At 33.8% G+C, this 13,157-nt stretch overlaps 1 non-coding gene across 1 annotated transcript; it reads left to right on the top strand.

Moving 5' to 3' along the window:
• The first annotated feature begins 7,269 nt into the window (after positions 1-7,269).
• LOC141700227 (small nucleolar RNA R71) lies at positions 7,270-7,376 on the top strand. Its single transcript, XR_012566252.1, has one exon. It is a non-coding gene; the product is annotated as a small nucleolar RNA R71 (small nucleolar RNA).
• Positions 7,377-13,157: the final 5,781 nt, after the last annotated feature.

Below are 13,157 nucleotides of genomic sequence, written 5' to 3'. Positions count from 1 at the left end.
AATATTTGCTTATGTAATTTTTGTTGTACTGTATGGTACAATTCTTTATTATTAAATAAAAATTTCAAATACACTACAATAGTTATAAAGTATTTTTAACATATTAAAAAATATAGTGTTGACATATTCAAGTGGATATGAGATAACAAGATTTTAAATCACCTACTCATTAAAAAACGCGAGTAATCAATTAAAAGGGGTTATCAAAAATGTTGTAATTAACCTATATAAGAGAATCTCGAACGCTATTAAGTAAACTTGTTAGATCAAACAATATTATCTAAAATTTTATTGAATGGGCAAAGAAATTCTTTTAGTGGGGTTAGCTATATTCATTAGTAATATTCAAAATATTATTTTATTATTAATTTCAAATATAAAATTAAAATAAATTTATGTTAGTTTTATTTAACACAATTGGAAATTAAACATGTATTTTATTAAAAATATATTTTCATGATAAAGATTTTATATTTTTATATTTACGTATATATCTAAAGTAAATAATATAAAATTAAGGAAAATTATTACGATTATAGATATAATAACAATTTTAAAGAATGAAAAAAATAAAATTAACAAACATTACCCTCATATATTATAAACCTAAAAATAAATACCTCACATATAGATTATTTTATTAGAATATTAAAATTTTAATTTGTGATGACCCAAAATCCTCCACCTTGCCAATGTGAGTCAGAGTACCATATGGTGAAACGTGCATTATTACAATATATAATGAGATAAAATATTTCAGTAGGGGAACACCACTCCATTGTCTCTAGATCGAGTCTAACTATCACTAGTTACATATCGATAAATGTCTTAATACAAACTCATAAGTTTTCATATTTGAAATTATTAAAGTATTAGATAAGCTCGAAACTGCATCTTCTGTGGAACGGTTCAACTAAGGATAATCTTGTTGACTTTTCCCTTTCCTCTTCCTTTGTTACTAGTCATAATCTTTCATTCCATCTTCTACTCTATATGATTTTAAGAAATAACAAGAATGAGCATCTACATGCTCAGCAAGATATCCAATAATAATAGAATAATAAATAGTGAAAGTTGTATATCACAAAATAAGGATAAAAGTGCAAAAATATGACAATGAATATTATGAAATATAACAATTCCATGATAAAATTTTAAATTCGAGTTGTTTTTCGAATAAAGGAAGCAAACTCATCAAGAGCACATGATCAAAATAATCACAAGATGTGAATCTGTTCGTTTCCATCCTAGGTACCTTTGTGATGCGATCAACTAGCACGAAAGAGTACCATTCTCCGCGTGAATACTGCGCTCGCCTGATCATGGCTCATCGTAGAATCATCAAACATTTTAATGCTAGCATATATAATGGGTCCTACCTGAACCCATGGCTTCACTTGAGCCAAACAATAAAATTTATAATATCCGCACCTGGGATACAAAATTTCAAACCATGGGCACGTCCCATGTTGACTGTTATCAGAGTACGATTTTCACCGTTGAATGAACATTTTCAAAATTTGAATAATAAAATTCGGGCATCAAAGTCAATGAAGTAATGAAAGATAGAACTGGTTAGAACGACAAACCGATTGTACTTTTAAGAATACATTTCGTTACGAATAAGATAATCAACTACAATTTAAAATTGTGATCTTCTCAAAATATTGAGAATAATCGATATTAAATAAGGGTTGGGTTGCTTGAACGTTAAACAACCCTTGCTTGCTAAATTATAATAAAATAAAATATTTAAAGATGGCTCCAACGTTAAATAATAATATGATTTTGGAAATTTCCTATGCGCAATTAGGTCAATGGTATCAAATGATACAGAAGGTTAATCCGAAAGATGGATCCAACTAATGACAATAAAATTTGGTGGTTCGAAAAAAAATAAACACACCTAGATTAAAGTCATCATTATTCAAAACAATAAATTACCCAAATGAATATTCTACGTACAAAGGGTATAACACATCCGTATTTATGAGGATTTAGAAGGAAAATATATTCTCAAGATAAATAAACATAAAATGAAATGATAATTGAATTTTACAAAAAATTATTCAAAATTTTAAAATTTAACAAGTATGGATAAGGGGATAGAGTAAACTTGCCTTTGTCCCGAAGCACATGTCATTCACAATCTACTTTCATTAGCCCGTTAATCTCTATTTCTGACTTAAATTTGTAATTAATAAATCAACAATAAATATTCAGTATAATTGAACATAAAATAATTTTAATATTCAGTAAAATGACTTATTGATATCTCAAGTTCTCTACATAGCTGTTAGGATGAAAACACGCGCAAATATTCACGTAAGTATACGCGATCGCAAGTAATATAGAATTAATTCTAGTTCCTTCCCACAAAGACTGGTTTAGGTTAATTTCAATTAATGTACTTATGCAATAATGGTATGGATATTATTCAATGCTAAGATGATAACAAGTTAAGATTGTTTATAACTAAGATTATTAACTAACATGCAATTAACTAAGAGATTAAAAGGGTGATTTACTTATATAACACAAACATGGGATTCTAACTTCATTACTACTTCATTTAATAGCCTTTTTGTTTTTTTCCTTAGCATGCAATGGTGATGACACTAATCAAACAACATGAAACTAGTAAGCGCCAACTTTCATTGTACAAATACCATACTACCAGACATCCACAAAAGAGATAGAAGCTGAATAGACACCAATTATATTGAGACCCTATATGTCTATAGAATTTGACAACATAACGGTTTAATGAACAATTTATCTATCGTGATTACATAGGGCAAGTAAGATGGTTAAAATTACCTATGAATCATGCTTATCAAATACATGAACCTATGCTAGCATGGCATATTCTAAACCCCTATATTCACTTTCACTTCAATAGAGATTAACACGCTATTTTATAAGTTCGAGACGCTCATAAGACGAATAAGCACAACCAATAATAGGATATCCTACAATCACCACACACTAAGGTATCAAAACATATTAACTATTGAAATCCATAGTAAATCCGCTAGAACCCCACGATAACAATTAACCCATAATCGAGCTCATCATCACCGTGGGTTCCGATGAAAGCATGGTATAATAAACTAAGTCTTTAATAAACTGAATAATAATCAAGTACGTTGAACAAGAATATAGGTTCAACAAAATAAGAAAACTAGCATCCAAGATTACAACTTAAAATAAAGAATCACAAGAATTAACTATATCCTATTCGCCTTGGTTATATTTGTGCTCCTAGGTCTTCTTTATGTCTTCTCCTTAAGCCTTGTTATGAAAACTGTCTTTAAGTTATCTTTATATTGCATCCCAATTAGAAGAGAAGTCTAGAAAATCACTCTTGTACTTAAACAGATTCTCAGCTTTCGACTCGGTGCGACTGCGTGCTTTATTAGCGCGGGCGCGCTATCCTTCTGTTTCTTTAGCGCGGTCGCACGCTAGCACAGTGAGGGCGCGTTGACATTCTGGAAAAACTGATTTGCTTTCTTTTATTTGCTGATCCTTGATGGCATTCCACTGAGTAAACTCCCAGGACACCTTCCTAACACCAATTTAGCACTGAAGCAAGGCTAAATCTCTTTGATCCCTTATTTATTCCTGAAATGCAAAACACTACAAAAATGCATCAAAAACACAAAAACTTGAGTACAAAATACCAATTCAAGCCTTTATAGAGCATTCTAAGTGGACATAAATGCCACTTAACACACCCCCAAACTTGAACCGATGCTTATCCTCAAGCATAAACAGACTCAAATAATAAGAAATAAAAATGCATGAATGCAACTAAATGAGTGCAACGATCCCCTCAGATTAACTAAACCAACCAACGAGCAACATCTCAACTAAATGCAGTTATTCACACAAAGATCAATAAAATCCCATAAATCAACTTACTAAGCCAGAAACGTGCGTGTTTGCAGATGCTTAAAAGATATACTATCGCAACTAGATCAATAATCATGACTCACTACTCATCAAGGCAATCACAAGGTTATAAATAGAATAAATACTAAACTCAAAATGACTGACAATACTTCAATTCTTATATTGGAGTTATTACATGGATTCATGCTTTTATTCACAACACCTAAACAATCACAAATATGCTTATTTGATCATGCAATGAGTGAGGTCCATGGAAGACTTATGCAATAATACCCATGTAGTGAGCGCTAGGTTAGTGGATCCCAGAATATGAAAGCCTTAGGTCACTAGGCACAAAGTCCCCTAAGAACTTAATAACTCGAGTATTAAAGAGCACGCTCGTGATCAATTATGCATCAACACATATCCTTTTTAGAGGTGTAGTTATGACAAGTGCCGTGATCAAACTATTTTTTAAGCTCTCAAAAGCAGCTAGGCACTCGTCATCAAACCTCAAAGGGACATCTTTCTCTAAAAGATTGTATAAGGGTTTAGAGATTTTAGAGAAAACCTTGATGAAACGCCGATAGAAACCCGTACGACAAAGAAAGCTGCGGACTCCCTTAACTAAAATTGGTAGAGGAACATTTTCAATGACCCCCACCTTGGCTTTATCCACCTCAAGACCTATAATAGAGACCTTGTGCCCAAGAATGATGACCTGTTGCACCATAAAGTGACATTTCTCCCAGTTGAGAACCAGATTGGTCTCAACACACCTTTTAGGAATGGAGCCAAGATTTTGCAAGTACTCATCAAAAGAATCATCGAACACAGAGGAATTATCCTTAAATACCTCCACATTCTCACCAATCATGTCATAGAAAATAGCCATTATGCATCTCTGAAATGTGGCAGGTGCACCACACAACCCAAAGAAACTTTTCTTAAGGTAAAAGTACCAAAAGGACAAGTGAAGGTAGTCTTTTCTTGATCCTCTTGAGCGATACAAATTTGATTATAACCCGAATAGCCATCCAGAAGACAATAGTACTCATGCCTAGCCAACCTGTCAAGCATCTGATGAATAAACGAAACAAGGAAGTGATCCTTCCTCGTAGCTTTATTCAGCTTCCTGTATTCCATGCAAACTCTCCACCATGTGACTGTTTCAGTAAGAATGAGCTCATTCTTCTCATTAGCAACAACTGTGATGCCTCCTTTATTCAACACACATTGAGCTGAACTCACCCAAGAACTGTCAGAAGTATGATAAATGATCCCTGCATCTAGCCACTTGAGAATTTCCTTCTTCATAACTTCTTTCATGATCGGATTAAGCTTTCTTTGTTGCTCAACAATTGGTTTGCTACCTTCCTCTAGCAGAACTTTATGCAAGCAATAAGAAGGGTTGATTCCCTTGATATCTGCTATAGTCCATCGAATTACGGATTTGAACTCTCTCAGAATCCTCAAGAACTTATCCTCATCACTAACTGAAAGGTCAGATGCAATAATAACATGCAAAGTAGATGCATCACCTAAAAATGCATAACTCAAGTGTTTCAGGCAATGGTTTAAACTCAAGTGTAGGAGATTCCTCAATAGATGACATGAGGTACTTTGGAGAATTTTTTAGCTCTTCCAATCTAGAAGATTCAAATGGCATATCCAGCCTTCGCTTCCAAGGAGAAGCATTCAAATATTGCAACTGCTCATCACCTTTGTCATCTTCACTTGAATTTACCAACAAGGCTTTCTCTAAGGCATTAGACCTTAGCATTTGATCAAGTTCTGAAGTAATCACATAATCGACCAACTCCACTTTTATGCACTCCTTATTATCAGTAGGGGATTTCATGGCATTAAACACATTAAAAGTCACATCCTGATCCAGTACTCACATAGTGAGCTCACCGTTCTACACATCAATCAAGGTTCGGCCCGTAGCCAAGAATGGTATTCCCAAGATTATGGGAATCTTCTTATCCTACTCAAAATCAAGAATTACAAAATCAGTATGAAAGATGAGTTCGTCCACCTTGACCATGACATCCTCCACAATGCCTCGTGGATATGTAGTAGAACGTTCGGCCAATTGCAAGGTCATATACGTAGGCTTTGGATCAGGTAAGTTCAACTTCTCGAAGATAGAAAAAGGCATCAAATTGATGCTAGCTCCCAAGTCACATAAGCAGTTGTCGAATGACACTTTTCCGATGGTGTAAGAAATAGTGAGGCTTCCAGGATCTTTAAGCTTTGGAGGTAACTTCTGTTGCAGCACAACAATGCATTCCTCCGTGAGAGCAACGATCTCTATTTCATCGAGCTTCACTTTCCGAGAGGGAATATCTTTCATAAACTTCACATAGCTAGGCATCTATTCAAGAGCTTCAGGGAAAGGTATATTGATATGAAGTTTCTTGAACACCTCAAGAAACTTCATAAACTGCTTATCCAACTTTTGCTTCTGTAGCCTCTTAGGAAAAGGTGGTGGAGGATAGATCTGTTTCTCCCATGTATTACCCTCAGAAGGAGTGTATTCCACATTTTGCTTCCTTGGTTCCAATTCTGCTTCCTTCTACACTTCTTCTTCAGCCACATCTTCAGATTCTTGAACTTGAGCTTTTTCTTGGCTTGGAACCTTCCCATACTTCAATATAATTGCCTTAACCTGCTCTTTTGCTTCCTTCTGTCCTAGCACTTTAGTGTCACTAGGGTGTATACCAAGTTATCGATTCAGCAAGGCATTGCCAATCTACCCAATTTGATTTTCCAAGGTTTTGATAGAAACCGCTTAGCTCTTGCACATGAGCCTTAACTCCTCCAATTCAGATTTTTCATTAGATTGTTACAGTTGGAGTTGTTGTCTTAGTGCGTATTGCGGTTGTTGAAAATCAAGAGGATTGTATTGCTTTGCAGCATACTGCTGATAAGGATGTTGCACCACATTCTGAGTGTTGCTCCAGTTGAAGTTATGATGATTGCGATTGTTGGGATAATAGGTGGCTGGGACTGGTTGATGTGACCTCTAAAATAGCACACTGCACTGTCTCATGCGCACCAGTATAAAGCTCAAAGACACTAGTGATCTGATTAACTCCATAATTAGCCAAAGAATCCACCTTCATTATCAAAGCCATAAGCTGAGCAGCTATAGCAGGAGCTCCATCTACCTCGAAAATTCCCTCTACTTTGCCTTGAGTTAGTCTCTGAGAAGGATTCTGATATTCATTAAAAGCCATCAGTTCAATCAAATCATAAGCTTCATCGTAGCTCTTAGCCCACATGGCTCTACCTGATGCTTCATCAATCATGGGTCTCGAAGTTGTACCCAAATCATTATAAAAGCAGTTAATAATTATTCAGTCAGGCATCCCATGATGATGACACTTCCTAAGCATCTCCTTACGATGATCCCAAGCTTTACACAAAGATACTCCCGATTGCTGCGCAAATTGAGTAAAAGCATTCCTGATTGCAGCTGTCTTCGCCATAGGGAAGAATTTAATGAGAAACTTCTGAGCAAGATTTCCCACTTGGTGATTGAGCCTGGTGGTAGAGAATGTAACCAACACTTAGCTTTATCCCTTAGAGAGAGTGGGAAAAGCCTCAACTTAATAGTATCTTCAGAGACATTGATTTTGAAAGTGTCGCAGATCTCGATGAAATCTCTGATATGCATGTTGGGATCTTCCGTTGGAGAACCCCTAAACTGAACCGAGTTCTGCACCGTCCGAATCATGCTAGACTTGATTTCAAAAATGTTAGCCGTGATGGATGGTCTGACAATGCAAACTGAATATCATTGATTTTCGGCTGAGAGTAGTCCATCAAAGCCTTTGTATTTGCTTCTGGTTCACCCATTGCAACAAGAGCTTCTTCTTCAACTTTCTCCTCCTTAGAAAGAACTTCTTCCTCTATTAAAACTTCTTCCTCCTCTTTATCCAGCGTTCTCTTTCGAGATCGAGAATGTGTTAACATAAACGTTCTCTAAAGTACCTGAAAAGCAACAAGTAAACAAGTAAGTAAAATATCCGAGTCAGTGAACTTTAACGATCGCTAATGTCATGCACATAACCTAAAAATTAACACCGAGTCCTCGGTAGCGGCACCAAAAACTTGTTAGGACGAAAACACGCGCTAATATTCATGCAAGTATACGCGATCTCGAGTAATATAGAATTAATTCTAGTTCATTCCCACAGAGACTGGTTTAGGTTAATTATAATTAATGTACTTATGCAGTGATGGTATGGTTATTATTCAATGATAAGATGATAACAAGTTGAGATTGTTTATAACTAAGATTACTAATTAACATGCAATTAACTAAAAGATTAAAAGGGTGATTTACTTATATAACACAAACATAGGATTCTAACTTCATTACTACTTCATTCAATAGCCTTTTTATTCTTATCATTTGCATGAAATGGTGATGACACTAATCAGACAACAAGAAACTAGTAAGCACCAACTTTCATTGTACAAACACCCTACTACCAGACATCCACAAAAGAGATAAAAGCTGAATAAACACCAATTATATTGAGACCCTATATGTCTTTAGAATTTGACAACATAACAGTTTAATGAACAAGTTATCTATCGTGATTATATAGGGCAAGTAAGATGGTTAAAATTACCTACGAATCATGCTTATCAAATATATGAACCTATGCTACCATGGCATATTCTAAACCCCTATATTCACTTTCACTTCAATAGAGATTAACACGCTATCTTATAAGTTTGCGACGCTCATAAGACGAATAAGCACAACCAATACTAGGATATCATACATTTGTCGTACACTAAGGTAAATCCGATAACGATTAGCCCATAACCGAACTATTGAAATCTATAGTAAATCCGCTAGAACCCCCCGATAACGATTAGCCCATAACCGAACTCATCATCACCATGGGTTCCGATGAAAGCATGGTATAATAAACTAAGTCTTTAATAAACTGAATAATAATCAAGTACGTTAAACAAGAGTATAGGTTCAACAAAAAAAGAAAACTAGCATCCAAGATTAGAACTTAAAATAAAGAATCACAAGAATAAACTAGATCCTCTTCGCCTTGGTTGTATTTGTGCTCCGAGGTCTTCTTGATGTCTTCTCCTTAAACTATGTTATGAAAAACATCTTTAGGTTGTCTTTATATACCATCTCAATAAGAAGAGAAGTCCAGAAAATCACTCTTGTACTTGAAATAGGATTCTCAGCTTTCAACCCGGCGCGACCACGCGCTTCATTAGCGCGGGCATGCGTCCTTCTGTTTCTCTGGCGCGTCCGCGTACTAGCACAGCGCGAGCGCACTGACATTCTAGAAAAACTGACTTGCTTTCTTTTATTTGCTGGTTCCTGATGGCATTCCACGAGCAAACTCCCAGGACACCTTCCTAACACAAATTTAGCACCAAAGCAAGGATAAATCTCCTTGATCCCTTATTTATGCCTGAAATGCAAAACACTACAAAAAGCATCAAAAACACAAATAACTTGAGTACAAAACACCAATTCAAGCCTTTATATAGCATTCTAAGTGGACATAAATGCCACTTAACAATATCCTTTTAACTTGTCGAGGTCCCCATCTCACTACAAGTAGAACAATTGGTCGATATCTACAATTTTCTACATAAGCTATTTTGACTTGTCGATATCTCTAGTTCTCTACATAGACTTTTTGACTTGTCGATATCTTCAGTTCTCTACATGATGAATTGACTTGTCGATTTCTCTACTTCTCTACATGGACTTTTTGACTTGTCAATATCTTCATTTCTCTACATGTAGATTGACTTTTCGATATCTTCAGTTCTCTAGATGCAAATTGACTTGTCGATATTTCTTGGGACTTCTCTACAAGTCATTTCATACATCTGACATACTTCTCTACATTCCTTGATCTGTGACTCGTTGATATCTAACCTAGAATATTTTTTCTAGAACAATATTATTCATCTTCAAGCATCTATACCTCTCTCTGAGACATGATCAGGATTTATCTTCTTCCACAATTTATTCTTTAGCTTGAAGGCTCTTTAGTGAAAAACCTCCAGTCTAAACTATTTAGCAATTTTACAGACTTAAAAATTACAATTACATAATACAATTGAGTTATCATACAACTTATTCTTATGGTTGTCAAGATGACTTAGTCTTGTTATGTACAAGCATGTCTTCCACAACAGATATTCAAAATGTAAACTCTCATCGCCCATATTTTATAACCAGAAAAAATCTACTGATCAACCTGAAATAATTTCCATATTCTGTAAATTAAAAACTGTTAAATTCGGCAAAAAAAACTGATGCAATAATCTGCAGATTGAGCAATCAAAAAATTGCTAAATTTTATACAGAACTGAAGCAAAAGCCTGCAGATTTTGCAGACCAAAAACTATTAAAAAATTCTTCAAAAATTTCAGCAAATACAATCATGCATGCGCAAAAATTCTATAGTCCAAATTATGCTAAAAACTACTCCAAATAATCTCATAAAGCAATACACATATTATATCCTTACAATCTACACATTAGTAGATTATACATATATTATGATATACACAAAGAAAAATGTCTTCAAGCTTATGAATAACCTAAATTATCTTACCCATAGATTCGTCTCAAACTAAATCATCCCTAGGTATATTAAATTTTAACCTAAATACAACTAAACCTTAAATAGTGGAGAAAAAGTCATCAATTAAACACTATCAATATGAAATTACAATCGCATGCCCTACCAAAATCATGTAAGGTGGAAACATAAAACTAGTTTCAAATAGTAAATATTTGCAAAGAAGCCTCGCCAAACGTAATTCATTAACGAACTGCAAAAAGTAGTACTTGTCACAAAAAGCTCTTGAATGAATCCCACACGTCCACAGAGAATGGATCAAATGCATTTGATGATTTGCAACAAAAACTTTTTTCTATTTCAAAACCCCTTGAAAATATTAATTGAAGTGTTGTATTTCACAAGATACCAAGGGGAAGCTGGACTAGTAAATTTGTGGTATTACTAATTTTTCTAACTTTCTTTACACATTCTCCACAATGATCTAACTTTCTTTATTTTACAGGTCAAAAGCCATGGACCTTATCCTGTCCCCTTCTCTGTTTCTCCAATACTGTCAAATAAAATTTTGCCTATACAATAGCTAAACAATACGGATGAGTCCAACAAGTTGGGGTATGAAACATATTTCTAAATGATTCCATGATTATTTCATCAACAATATTTTCCTTAATTATACTGGTACCACCTATATACTGCTGCTCAAAAAGTGAATGCCTATTTATAATTTATTTCCAATAATATTCTCAAATTTAGGATTCCTAATGCTTCCAAAACAAATCAATATTTTCTAAGTCCAAAATCAAGAATTTAATAATTCCCTAGAAAATATCTCCCCAACAACTCATATGAACATCTGAAATAATTCTTAGTTAATGTTATAGTCAATTATTCAACTCTAAGAAATTAAGATATCTTTTGCTTTGCAAATTCATAATATGATTGGAATATGTTTTACCTGTCGGTTGTCCTTTATTTTTCTGTTTTCTTTTCAAGAGCAATGCAACTAGAAATCTTAACAAAAGGATATTTTACCATAGGAAAGACGAATGAACAAAAACCTGAGACAAATTGCACCTACACTTTACATTAATATGCATCCTAACCTAAATAAAGAATAGTCAATATTGATATTCACATTAGTATGTCCTAAATAAAAAAAATCACACACTTAGATCAATTATAAAGTGAATCTTTCTCAACAAATTTATAAATTATATAGAATGTTGAATATACCTTTCTCTTAGAAAGTGAATCTTCTACTGCTCTGAAGCTTGTAGAATCACTAGAACTAGGAATTTAATATAATTATATCCGATCTTTTATTCTGACCTGAGAGAAACAATGAACTCGGCGTAGCTCAATCATGTCCATAACATAACTACTAGCTGCTCTTGCATATATATGCACTTTAGTAAGAGTTTTGAGATATAATAGTGAAAGATATGCTAATTTAGGATCTTCTCTTCTCACTTACTTGTACATTTATTATAAATTACAAGTTCCAAATTAATTTACAGGTTGTTGGTCACAAACAACTTAACACTAAAACTTACTTCTAAGCAAAAACTTATTATTCAGATTTGAGCAATTAGGTCATTTATGGTAAGTATGTACTTGACTCGGCTTGACCACTATTAACATCACCACCACCGTAATGTACGGTTTTTAAATTAGTAAGATTATATTTCAAGTAGACGAGTCATGGTAAAAATATTAAAACTCTAGAACCACTCTAGACAACAACTTTTTTACCATCACCATAAGTAAATTTTAGTTATGTTCATTCGTAATAAAAAGTTACACATTGACTATTAATATTTCATGATAAACGAATATCGCATTAATATGCCTAAACTTAATTTTCATAAAAAACATTCCACTCCGATCACTATCCTATGATATTTTGCGTCATAATGGGTCATAACTTGAATTTTATCAAATTTGGAGATTGTAATAGTCTAAGCAACCTTGTAGGGTAAATTTTGAGATTTTATAGTTTCTATCAAATTAAATATTTTTCTTGTCTGTTAGGATGGGAATCACCTCCCTGAAACAACCTTCTATATAAAATCAAAATACAAAAAATATCAGTTTAATGAGATTGTTGCTTCCCATTCTAGATTTTTTTGATTCTATTAACAAAATGCAAAAATATTTTTATTTTACTGTAAAATTATATATCACATACAGGAAAAGAAAAAAAACTATATGCATGCGAAATTATATCAATATTTTTAAAAAAATTTCTAGAGGAGCTATGAGCAGCACTATAGTCTATAGAAAATTCAAATGTAAAATTAGATTATAGTATAGCACCTTAAGATAGAGTATAAAACAAAAAAACCTTACATATTCCATGAAACAACTCGCTGCTATAATTGCTCAAACTCAAAATTAATCTGAAAAGATTAATTGAAGATTAAAAACCATTCAATATCATCACAAAACCCTAAATATCAACAAACATTAATTTTGAGTCAAAGTGCTCATACTCATGTGTGAGTATTGTCTTCGTGTTCTTTTTGATGGCTTCAGTTCCCTGGCATCTTGTCTCCAAAGCATCCCATATCTCCTTTGCAGTCTTGCATCCAGTTACCCTTTTGACATGACATTGTCAATTGCACTATGCAGCAAATGCCTTACCCTGACATCCTTGGCAAGATG

This window comes from Apium graveolens, unplaced genomic scaffold (genome assembly GCF_009905375.1).
Source record: "Apium graveolens cultivar Ventura unplaced genomic scaffold, ASM990537v1 ctg1930, whole genome shotgun sequence".
Classification (NCBI taxonomy): Eukaryota; Viridiplantae; Streptophyta; class Magnoliopsida; order Apiales; family Apiaceae; genus Apium; species Apium graveolens.
The sequence above is the reverse complement of the archived record's forward strand: the minus strand, read 5'-3'. Positions and strand labels throughout refer to the sequence as shown.